The 11,574-nt window shown below is 34.0% G+C and overlaps 1 protein-coding gene and 1 long non-coding RNA gene across 6 annotated transcripts in view; one reads left to right on the plus strand and one right to left on the minus strand.

The window, feature by feature from the left end:
* IL1RAPL1 (interleukin 1 receptor accessory protein like 1) overlaps positions 1–11,574 on the minus strand; it is a 723,370-nt gene that overhangs the window by 611,783 nt on the left and 100,013 nt on the right. Inside the window, exon 4 of one of the 5 annotated variants that reach the window (XM_035316062.1) lies at positions 9,476–9,477. The exons of the other annotated variants lie outside the window; for them this stretch is intronic. The gene's annotated coding sequence lies outside the window, so the exon portion shown is untranslated. The remainder of the gene's footprint in view (positions 1–9,475; positions 9,478–11,574) is intronic. 5 annotated transcript variants of the gene reach the window in all.
* Positions 8,652–11,574, plus strand: part of LOC118160967 — a 25,746-nt gene continuing 22,823 nt past the window's right edge. Inside the window, exon 1 of the long non-coding RNA XR_004747786.1 lies at positions 8,652–8,662. This is a non-coding gene — a long non-coding RNA (uncharacterized LOC118160967). The remainder of the gene's footprint in view (positions 8,663–11,574) is intronic.

The raw sequence follows: 11,574 nt of genomic DNA on the forward strand, positions 1-11,574 counted from the left end.
CCTTCAAGTTATTATGTTTATAATTTCTCATATACTTTTCCTTAACTATAAAGCATATTTTAAAATATGACCAAAAATTAACTCCCTATTTTTGCTATTTTCTGAAATATTTCCACTACTATAAATGTGTGTACTACCTGATTTGACACAGCAATACTTCAGATAAAATCCATGCAGTAAAGATTGTAAGTTACATGAATCTATTTATTTGCTTGAATATCAACAAAAGAACATTATACTAACCAGCACAAGTGAAAATATTCCCTATAATTTGAGAGTGGCCCAGGGTCCTAATGAAAAGAAACCCCTTACCTTCCTCTCCAAACTACAGAACAAACAGAACTGTCACAATAAGTTTATGCAGCACTTTTTCACTCTCACATTAGGTGCTAGGATCTATAACTACTCTGGCAGCAGGAATTCATGCTATTCCTGGCAGTCCTAAAGCTGAAAGCAAGCCCATGCTATTTCCATTAAATGTCTTCCAGATTACTAGTGCTTATCATTCTCCATAAACCAGTCATAAAAACAGATACACCTGAATCATTTAAAAACATAGAACTATACTGTATATGCAATAAGAACACAGACTATACAGCCTATAAAAAAAAATTTAATGGAGCACTTCCAGCAGTTCCTTTGGAGTTTGAAAATTCTTTGGGAAATGTCTTAATTTGCCATAACTGCATTTTTGTCATGATTTACTATGAGCTGAAAAAAACTTGTATAGCATGTAAATATATACATATATATGTGTGTGTGTGTGTGTATATATATATATATATAATCCAGTTAATTTTTCATAGTATTACTTATTGGCTTCTTGGAAAGAGCAGGCACACAACTACGATGTAACTGAGAGAACCAAGCCTGTACCCAATTCTCTGCCTTTGATCAAGGAAAAGGAACAGGAGAGGAGAAAATATATGAAGTATGAAGACTGTTTCTATATGAAAATTTTATAAGGAAAGCTATAATAAATAAATAAAATAAAAGTTATCATGAAAATGTTTTTAATTATGACAACTATGGATGGAATTTGGGAATCAGAAAACCCTGATACGATATATACCTGCTGGGATATTTTTTTTTACCCTTAGTACTCCCACATGTGCATCACACACAATTTGCCTATAAATGTTCTCTACCTTAACTGAAATCCTTCAGGGGCTAACACACACACACATATATATATATCCTCCTCTTAATCCCTATCATTCAGTAAAACAAAATATTACAAAATGCCCTGGTAGTGCCCATTATTTTTCAGTCAGCAGCAAATACCAGAATTCTACGCTATACTGAAAATGTGAGGGTGAAAATCTATTATGAATAGTTAAAAAGGGGCATAAGTATTTTAGACTATCATATCTGGCAACATAATGTCATAAGGCTTAGGAAGAGCTTTATGTTCCTTACTTTCTCCTTTTCAATACTGAACAGCAGTATGAGTAAAACAATATTCAATTTTCTGTTGCATTCTTCAGTGGAACATTTAGGGCAATGCTTTCGTTATCTCCAAGTCTCTACTCAGCAATTTCCTCTTCTCCCTTTTAAAGTTAAGAAGCAAATACCTATGTCAAAACAAAAGGCTTTGTTCTGTGCTCAGTCAGCAGGAAAAGTTAATGCCCTATTCCCACTGCTATGCATAATGTTGGAAAAAAAAAAAAAAAAAAAAAAAAAAGATAAAATTTCTTTAGAAGTTCACAGGAAGGTACTATCAAAAAAGTTCAAATATATTAAAAAAAAAAAAAATGAAGAAAAAAAAGGAAGAAAAAATCTTAGCATGTTCTCTTTCAAATTGTGTCTTAGGGTTTTCAATTCTCCTACAGAGGATTTTAAGCAAAGATTGTTACTCTGATGTTTTTAAGTTATTAAATATCTCCTTAGACTTTCAGAAAACAGAGGTCACTAATATTGTATAAAACAGCAAAGAATTTGGACGCTGTAATAAAGTCTACAAAAAAAATATGTTCCTATTTCTATTACACCCAACTGACATGTAACCAGCAAAGAAGCTGAGAATATATCCCATGTGTGAGTGATAGAGTGAAATATTTCCATTTAAATTATATGAAAAGTATATTCTCCTGTGAATGTTGATGATTTAATTTGTTATCTAACCAGTTTTGATCCAAGCCAAAGAGGTTTACAGTTTTTATTCTATTGCATTCATTTAAAGATAAAGATAAGCAAGATCTTATATTGTATGGACCAATTCAGGAGATAATTTTTTAAAAAATACAGAGGTCCTATGCTCAGAGCAGAATGTTTAAATTACACAGAATTACACTCATACCTAGTGAGTATTGTGTTGGAATTACCCTTATATAAAATGCCTTACTAAAAAAAAAATTAGTGTGAGAAAACAGGGTCAAATAGGCCAGAAATCTATACATGAACAAAAACACATGCTGTTTCAGCTGTTGAATGCACACATCTTGACAGAACAAGTACAAATTAATATATACTATACTATGTTTTATTTTAACTGTCTTTCTACAGTCATAAAAATCATAAAAGTAATGAATGAAAACAGGTAATACTTTGAAAGTATACAGAAAACTATATACAAACAGCTCTTTGCTCACTCAACAATACTGCAGTGTCTTCTGTATACTGTATATTACTGCTAATTTTGCCAAAATAATTGCATTGTAGTTACAAGAGAGAAATTTACTTTTTGAATGGTATGCACACTCACTCTGCATAAACTGTGAAGAAAAGTGCATTGGGTTCTCAGTAATACATATATATAATATTTGAATATATCTGTACTTTGTTCAATAGCATGCATGAGAAGACATGAGTACACAAAATCTATTACTAAATGGCAAGGATTATGTAATTATTTTTTTCTTAAGCAGTATCAAAAATTGACCTCTCTATGGCTCTTATTATTTTTACTGAGCATACACACTGAGTGTACAAATAATAAGTTATTTTGGCTAAACAATTTGGGAAAAAAAAAAAAAAATAGACAGCCTCCTCTTCACAGTATATGCTCACAAGCGTAAAAGCTTGTCACCTTTCTATTAAAAGGAATAATTAAAAAAATCTTTTATTATACTTAAGATGCACTGTGCCAGTGACCCCTGGTATTTATTGTATGCAGAATCTCTTTCCAACTGTAATTAATGATTCATTGTTCCCTTTCATGAACTTCAGTGAGAGTTGTCTTTGTACGCAAGAGAGAAAATCATCCCCCGGGTTTAAAAGAAGTAAATGAAGAACAGAGAACTAGAAAACTTCTACTATTTTAGCAGGAGTTGCTGCTTAATATGATAAACAAAGAAAGAATACTTCTAATTAAAAAAAAAAAAAAAAAAAAAACTTGAATCACAAAATCATTGTAATCAAGTATTTTTGTAGCACGTTAGTTTTCACTTTTAAATAAACAGTACCATGCATACTCAGCACATTATGAAAATGATAACACCATTCATGAACTATAGAGTGAGGGTGAGGTTTCTCTGAGGAACCACAGATAAAAAGGCATCATAAACGAAAAGCAATAATGGCATGTCAAGAAGTATTCAAAAATTGTAGGGTGGTATGTTTTCTGTTTTTGTATTTCCTGTTAAAGAGCAGTGCTCACAATTTGGGTGTGAATGTTAAGCTTCCCTGAATTATCTTTTTAAAACATTTTTGTTTGGTAGAACAAAATTAGACTTATATAAAAGAAACAAATCTCCAAATGCCTAAATGCTACTTAATTACATTTGTAGTTGACCAGGTTTGTAACATCATATCAGCTCTGCACCCAAATTACAGGTAGGGGAAAGCAGAAAAGTTATATCTTCCTGTTCCTTTCTGGAGCAGTAAGAAGTTAAACTTCAGCCTACTTTTAAATAAAATAAAGCAATTAAAGATAATGGTGTGCTTTTTATTTAAAACTATTGCATCGTGTTTGAAAATGTCAAAGGAATACTGGCATCTGTTGGCATCTATAGGGTTTTGTAGGGTAAACACTTCCCATACTGTGACAGTAGCAGAGAGGCACTGACATCTACTTGGTCAGAAATGTTTGATTCCTGAATTACTCACTCTAATCTTCTGCTGTTTTAGTGATTGGGAAATACTTTCTAATAACAATATTTTCTCGTTTTCTTTGTTTTCATTCAATTTACTTAAAATTGTTAAACTTTTGCTAATATTTAGAAACATTTTGTTTTAACTGGCCTTCAGGAATTCCAGGCCATACAGGCCATGCTGAAAGGCTGGAGCAAGGCAGATGTACCTTTGGTGGAAGAGGATCAAATTAGGCAATATTTGAGTAAACTGGACATTCGTAAGTCCATGGGCCCTGATGGGATGTACCCATGAATGCTGGGGGAGCTGACCGATGTGATTGCAAGGTAAATAGGAGTGCTCAAAGACTGGAGGAAAGCAATGCTACTCCTGTCTTCAAGAAGAGCAAGAAGGAGAACCTGGGGAACTACAGGCCGGTCAGCCTCAATTCAATCCTTGGGAAGGTCATGGAACAGCTAATCCTGGAAACCATTTGAAGAAGAAAATTATCAGTTGTCAGCATGGATTCAGCAAGTGGAAGTCACGTTTGACCAACCTGATATGCTTCTATAGTGACCAGCCTGATGGATGAGGGGAGAGCAGTGGATATTTTCTTCCTGGACATCAGGAAGGCCTTTGACACCATCACCCATAAGATCTTCAAAGAGAAGCTGTTTAAGTATGGGCTGGATGAGCACAGTGATGTGGATCAAAAAACTAGCTGACTGGCCAAACCCAGAGGGTAGTGGTCCATGGTGCAATGTTTAGTTGGAGGCCAGTAACAAGCAGAGTGCCCAAGGGATTAATACTGGGTCCAGTCTTGTTTAACATCTTCATTAATGATCTGGAAGATGGGGTAGAGTGTCCCTCAGTAAATTCATAGGTGACACAAAACTGGTGGGAGTGACTGATTCACCAGTAGGCCACAAAGCCATATAGAGGGACCTTGACAGGCTGGAGAGGTGGGCTGACAATCTCATGAAGTTCAACAAGGAGAAGTGTCAAGCCTTGTATCTGGGGAGGAACAATCCCATACACCAATACATGCTGGAAGCCACCCATCTGGAAAGAAACTCTGCAGAAAGGACCTAGAAGTCCTGGTGTTCACTAAGTTGAACACAAGTCACCAAGGTGTCCTTGCCACTAAGAAGGCTAACTGTATTCTTGGCTGCATTAGGCAAAGTATCACCAGCAGGTCAAAAAAGGTGATCCTTCTCAGTGTTGATGAGGCCACAGCTGGAGAACTGTGTCCACTTTTGTGCTCATCAGTACAAGAGAGACCCGGACATACTGGAGACAGTCAATCAGGGGTCTTCCAAAATAATCAAAGGACTGGAGAACCTCTCCTATGAGGAGAGGCTGAGAGAACTGGGACTGTTCATCCTGGAGAAGGAGAGGCTCAGGATTGATCTTAATGTGTATAAATGCCAGAAGAGAAGGTACAAAATTACTAGCCTGTAGAACAACAACAAAAAAGAATATGTATTCATTTAAACATCTGTAGAATTATTTGTATCAGTTTATGAAATGCTAAGAGATGTTTTTGTGAAAGAATGGTAAACCTTCCTGAGTGTTTAGGTACCTCATTTCCTGACTAGTTCCCTGGCACTAACTAGAGTTGAGAAAGCAAATGAAGCTTTTCCTTGGTGTTAATCAGTGATGCTGATCATTTACACTGGTTTACTGATCTTTCAGAAAAAAATTGCCTTTTACTAAGAGACCAGATTATCAGATAGATGATTCAAGGTAAGGGCATTTCCTCAACTTTTGTCAAGTTGCTAGAGAGAAAACTGAAAAAAACTTTCTTCTCTCTTCTCTCTCTCTCTCTCTCTCTCTCTCTCTAATATGGAAAACTATATCCAATAACAATTTGCTTAAGTGAAAAAGCAAAACCAAAATCAAGCTCAGAAAAATTTTTAAAGTGTATTTGAAGACTTTGGGTAAGACTTTTAGATGGATTCATCAAATAATCACCGGAGTTTGAATAAATAACAAAAAGATTATTTTAGCTATTTTAATTTCAGCTTTTTATGATCCATCAACAAAAAGCTGTATGTCAATAGTTCCCAATTGCAACGCTAACTACAAAATAAAGATATATTCAGCAAAGATCTTATTAATAACAGAAAAATGTCTCTTAAAAACATTCTCAGTAACAAAAAAATATTTCTTCTTAAAAAGATAAAGTCAAAACTGCAAGTTTTACTTGTTTCATAATCCACATATGGCATCTCTGAGTTAGGTATAAGGATCACGTTTGATTACATTTACTATAATTTTCAGTTTCCTTGCATTTTTCAAATGCTTTCACTGAGACAAAAAGCTGAATTCTGCTTTGAAATATGAACATTATTTATTGACAAAAGTAAGATACCTATTCAGACAGGTCCTGAATTTGTCTACCACTTTTTGCAAATATTTATATTTGTTACAAAGGAATAAATAAATTCTGATTCTTGACATGTACTATTTTGACATGTAAATTTTTAATCTCTCTCTCTCTTTTTTGTTTTCCAAATAAAGCACTATTTTATTTCTTCTCAGGAATTAACTATGAAAACAATTATGTTGCAAAGAAATGGGAACTCTTTTACTGTTGTCTTCCCTTTAACCCCTTCTTTATTTTAATCCTTGAGAGGAAACACTATTGTGAAACAACCTGTCATAGTACACGAGTGACATACTCAACTGAAATGACATCTTTAAAAGCGCTTTAAAACAAACAAAAACAACTAGATGAAACAGAGTCTGAATTTCTACTCACATTATTTTAATTTTTGCAAGTATTTCTGCTTCATCCAGGTGGACAAAACTACAACATTTTTCATAATTTTCTTCAGTTAATGAGATCCCTGACATCTATTGGGATCCATGAGATCTATTGGGTCTAGAGCAACATGGATTCCTTGGAAAACTGTTTTTACAGTTATGAAGATTAAATGACTTCTGCTGTCAAAATTGAAAATAGAATTGACTACCACAGAAATAAAATTAAATCTGCAACACAAATAAGAGGATGGCTGGTTGTACAAATTACTGCATTTTTAGAAGAAGCACTTTGAAATAATATAAATAACCTTAGATTATAATAACTTGAGGGGAAAAAAATAGAGAAATGATTGGAGCAAAACATCTTATTTTGTTATTATTACAGGAAGAAAACTTTTACTCTTCATGTAAATTTTAGTTAGTTTTTCACTTAAATGAATAACATTTTAAGGTTTTGCTGCATTTTTTTCCATTTTTCTATTACCTTTGAAATATTTTTAAAAAGAAACATTCTTTAAGTAAAAAATATGATGCATATGTACTGTGTAATCTTTTTTCTTACTAAAAAAATGAATACAAAAAGACTAGAGAAGTGTTTTATTTCTAGAGTTATGCAATGAGTTCTCGTTACCTAAATCTGTTTGAAACAACTCATCCCATGCTACCAAAGGTTTCTCTACCTATGTAGTAAAGGACTATTTATATCCAGGTATCCTTCACAGACTTTTTTTTTTTTTTTTTTCCCTCTAATAACAGTGTTGCTTTCAAAATAAATTCCACAAAATAATTTGTTGCTTGCTATTTTTCTCATATTTGTTCTTGTTACAAGGACTGTGCACAAGTATGCATAGAGATCTTTGGAGTTTGATTTAGCAAGCACCTACAGTTCCTAGAAACTAAGACAGAAGGATTAATTTTGTTGCGAATGTATGGAAAGAAATTAAACTGGAATACAACTTTAGTAAACTGTTTCTGAACACGTAGAAGCAAACATGGAAAAGGTTTTTTTTTTTTTTTTTAATGTAATTTAATTAATTTGGTGAAAAATATAATCCAGTTCTATTCAGGATTCAACTTTATAAAACCAATTTATATTGCTCAGCACAGGAATTACTCATCTTTTATGTGCTACAGAGAGGAACAGAAATTCCAGAAAATAAAATGTAAATATTGTAGACAATGGATCAAGTATGACAGAATTTTGGGATCGTGCTATAAGCAGTAACACCCACTGATGGTACTAAAACAGCAGTGACACTAAGAAAAGACAGGAGGCAGTAAAACATTGAATCGTTTACACAGCACAGGAAAGTAAGCATCTGATACAAGTCATCACAAAGAAACTAATGGAGACTGGGGAAAAAGGGACAAGGATGAAACTGTATGGTTTATGCTACAGACATACTGCAAGACAGAAGAAAGGATCTCAGAATAGTTATAAAAATAACTTTTGCATACTGCATAAGAACAGTAAATAATAAATAATAATAATAATAATAATAAAGTGCTAGCTTAAGTAATTATATTGAACATATTCTCCCTCCACATACTGTTCTAGTACTCAGAAAAAGAGTAGCCATGTAAAACAGGATAGATCATGCTCCAGTTTTGGCATGAGCACAGAAAAAAGAAAATTGCGTAAGTAAATAGCATGGAGGACAAAAACAAGAGGTTTTTAACTATCCAAGGTATAAGAAAGGCAACAGAATATTTTAAATAGATTTTTCTAGTTTCCAAGATCTCAAGTGTCATTACTAGAAGATGGTTACAAGAAATCCCAGAGATTACTACCATAAAATAGAAAAATGAGAACACTAGAAGTGCACTGGTAGCCTAGCAGCCATGCCTGCTAGTAAATAGACATTTTAAGATACTTTGCACTGTGGTGGGTGAAAACAGAAAGAAAGAAAAAAAAAAAAAAAAAAAAAAGACAAATGACAGACTGGTAATTCAAGATCTTGCTGTGAAATATGTTTCATTTGATTCGTGTCAGGATGAAACAATGCTAGGGCCGCATGATAAAATGTAACTTTCTGTCTAAGAAAAACAGAGTGGTTAGTGTACATAGTTCTTGCATTGTGCTAACTAAAGGCCTAGCAATTTGTGTAAATAGAGGGCTTGAAGGACGAACACTGAGACTCGAGTCTGAGAGATAAGAGGACCAAGAAGTTTGTTTTTCGGAAACTGCTGATTTGTGCATGAGACGCTGCCCAAACCTCTGATGTCTGGCAGAGGGATCCACCAAATAAGGAGAAAGGGGGGAGCTGAAGGACAACCGAAAGACAAAGCTTGGGAGGCTACGAGTCTCAGCACAAGAGACCCCCAGGAAGACCACCAGAGACTGATACGCATGCGCCCAGAGGGGTTCCGGATTCTGGGAACTAATTATAATAACCCTGCCTTTTCTAGGAATAGTGATGAATATGTATTAGTCTAGTAGTATAAAAATCAACCACCTGATTTAATAGGTGTGCGTCCTGGTGGAGCAGAGACTCCCAGCGCACCCAGCGCTGTTTGCTTGCCTCTATTTACTCAATAAATCACAAACTTTGATTAAAATCCTATTTGGAATTTTAGCATTTATCACATTGCCAAGACACAAGCTAGAATTTTATGCTTCAAAGTTTGCAAGACACAACTAAAGGAGGCATCTTGTAACCATAACTAAGCCTGTCTGTAGCAGAAAAGTTCCTACAGCTACTGTACTTTTACACCTCATAAATGGTGTTTAATAGCTGTGCACTATTATTAAGAATTACTTCCAGCCTTGCCAAGCTAGAGTAAACTACAGTGCACAAAAGCAGGATGAGTCTTCACGCACCTTTGAAATCTTGGTAATGTATAGTTGAACTACTGTGTGATTATCTTCAGAAACTTCTATTGCATCTCCTCAGTCCACAAGATTGGTCCTTAATACTAAGATTTTTGGATATGCAATGTTCTTTCTTTGAAGAATTCAAAGAATTTCTTTTTCATGCATTTGCTGTTTTACTATTCTATAGGTATTCCTGTGTAGAGCCATAAGATGGACTCGATCCATGTGGATCCCTTCTAACTTGGGATATCCTATGATTCGCTCCTCTGAATCTCAGACAAACTCTTTTGTTCAGCGTGCTTGCAATTTCCTGAGTAGTATTTAATCATAAGCTGTTCTAATTCACCTAAAAGCCCTAAAGCTTCAGGGTGAGAATCAGAAAGAACTTCTCAAAATGGTGTAAATGAGGAGAATCAGAGACTACACTGGACTTGCCTTTTAAATTACGTCTCTATTTATTTATATTTATAAACTCTCTCAAGCTCAAAGGAAAGCAGACACTGGAATACTAACTCTGGCTCCCATTATGGCTTAATAAACATGAAAAATCTCCATGCGTTGACAGAAAAGAAAATATAAGAAAACAAGAATCAAGAGGAACAGAAGCAGAAATGATTGAAACCTACTTTAGTATAGTTAGATCTATAAGTAATCTGTATAACTGGAAAACAAAGTGTTCTTTCACTTTCAGTGAATCTAGTTAAGTGAAACAGTATGCTAAAACTCACTAGTTCTAGAATATACAATCAAACATAGAAGCATATGGAATCAGACAAACTAAAACTCAATTTCAATAACATCAACATAGTCAAGGAAGAAAAACTAAATCCAAAGATATCATAAATCTATGAATTTACTTACACTAGTTTTGATGTCAGTGGGAGAGATGTGTACTTTTAAATATTTGCTTTATAGCAGATTATTTTTATTTTCTGAGAAGACTGAAATGATGTTATAGACACTATTTTTTCAGTGTCTAAAGAATGAACTAGAAAAAAAAAAAAAAAGTTAATTTATTGATTAATAGCTGAAACAAGAAACTCCCAGCTTTCTACTGGAAATCAGCTCATGAATGTCTAATTAACCGTAAAATATTATCCCCACAGGGATGTCTCGGATGAGCAGTGGCCATGTGATGAAGCTAAATTGGCTAAAGATAAATTTGAAGAATGTAATCAGATTCACAAGTACTTATTGGAAATTAGAATATGTGGTGTCCTCCATTCAAGTCTGGTAACTGAATGGGAGGTTTCTGTGAAGAAGGTGACAGAGTATCAATCATACATTTTACTAATGACTAAAATAATTCTGATTATGTAATTTTAATTATTTATTTATTGTACAGCAGTGCACAAATGTTTTCTGCCTACTATCTAGCTTTAAAAAGAAGAAATTCTTTTAAAAAGATTATCCCACAAAACCTGTGTGAGTTGGAGTTTATTCTCTCTATTCACAAATTAAATAAGCATCATCCTTATTGAAAAGGATCTTGCTGTTTTCATTCATACACATGGGAGTAGTATGTATTCACACATAGGTCTATTATTCTAGAATTTTTAAGGTACATATCTACTTTAACAGGGTTTAAAAAATAAATAAAAAATCACTCTTTTTCCAGATTTTGGCATTTTATTACACTGACATGTCACTAAAGCTTGTATTGGGAAAATAAGGTCAAACTCCCTTTTGTAAGGGGAAGATGAGGAAGAAGAAAGACAGGAGAGGCGAAAATGGGTTGGTATTAGACTTTCATTGTTCTGCAACATTACAGGACTGAATTTGAGGCATGCTACTTCTTCAAAAAGCAGTTAGAGGACTGGATAGATACTCCCAGAATACACCAAAATCAACATGATCAGAGAAGATAATGCTAAGGATGCACAAGTGACAAATCTGAACTGGTAGTAACTCTACTGCAATTTTACATACAGTAGCATGCTATGAAGTGACTTACAGTGCTTGGAAGTGGACTTACAGAT

This window comes from Oxyura jamaicensis, chromosome 1, assembly GCF_011077185.1.
Source record: "Oxyura jamaicensis isolate SHBP4307 breed ruddy duck chromosome 1, BPBGC_Ojam_1.0, whole genome shotgun sequence".
Classification (NCBI taxonomy): Eukaryota; Metazoa; Chordata; class Aves; order Anseriformes; family Anatidae; genus Oxyura; species Oxyura jamaicensis.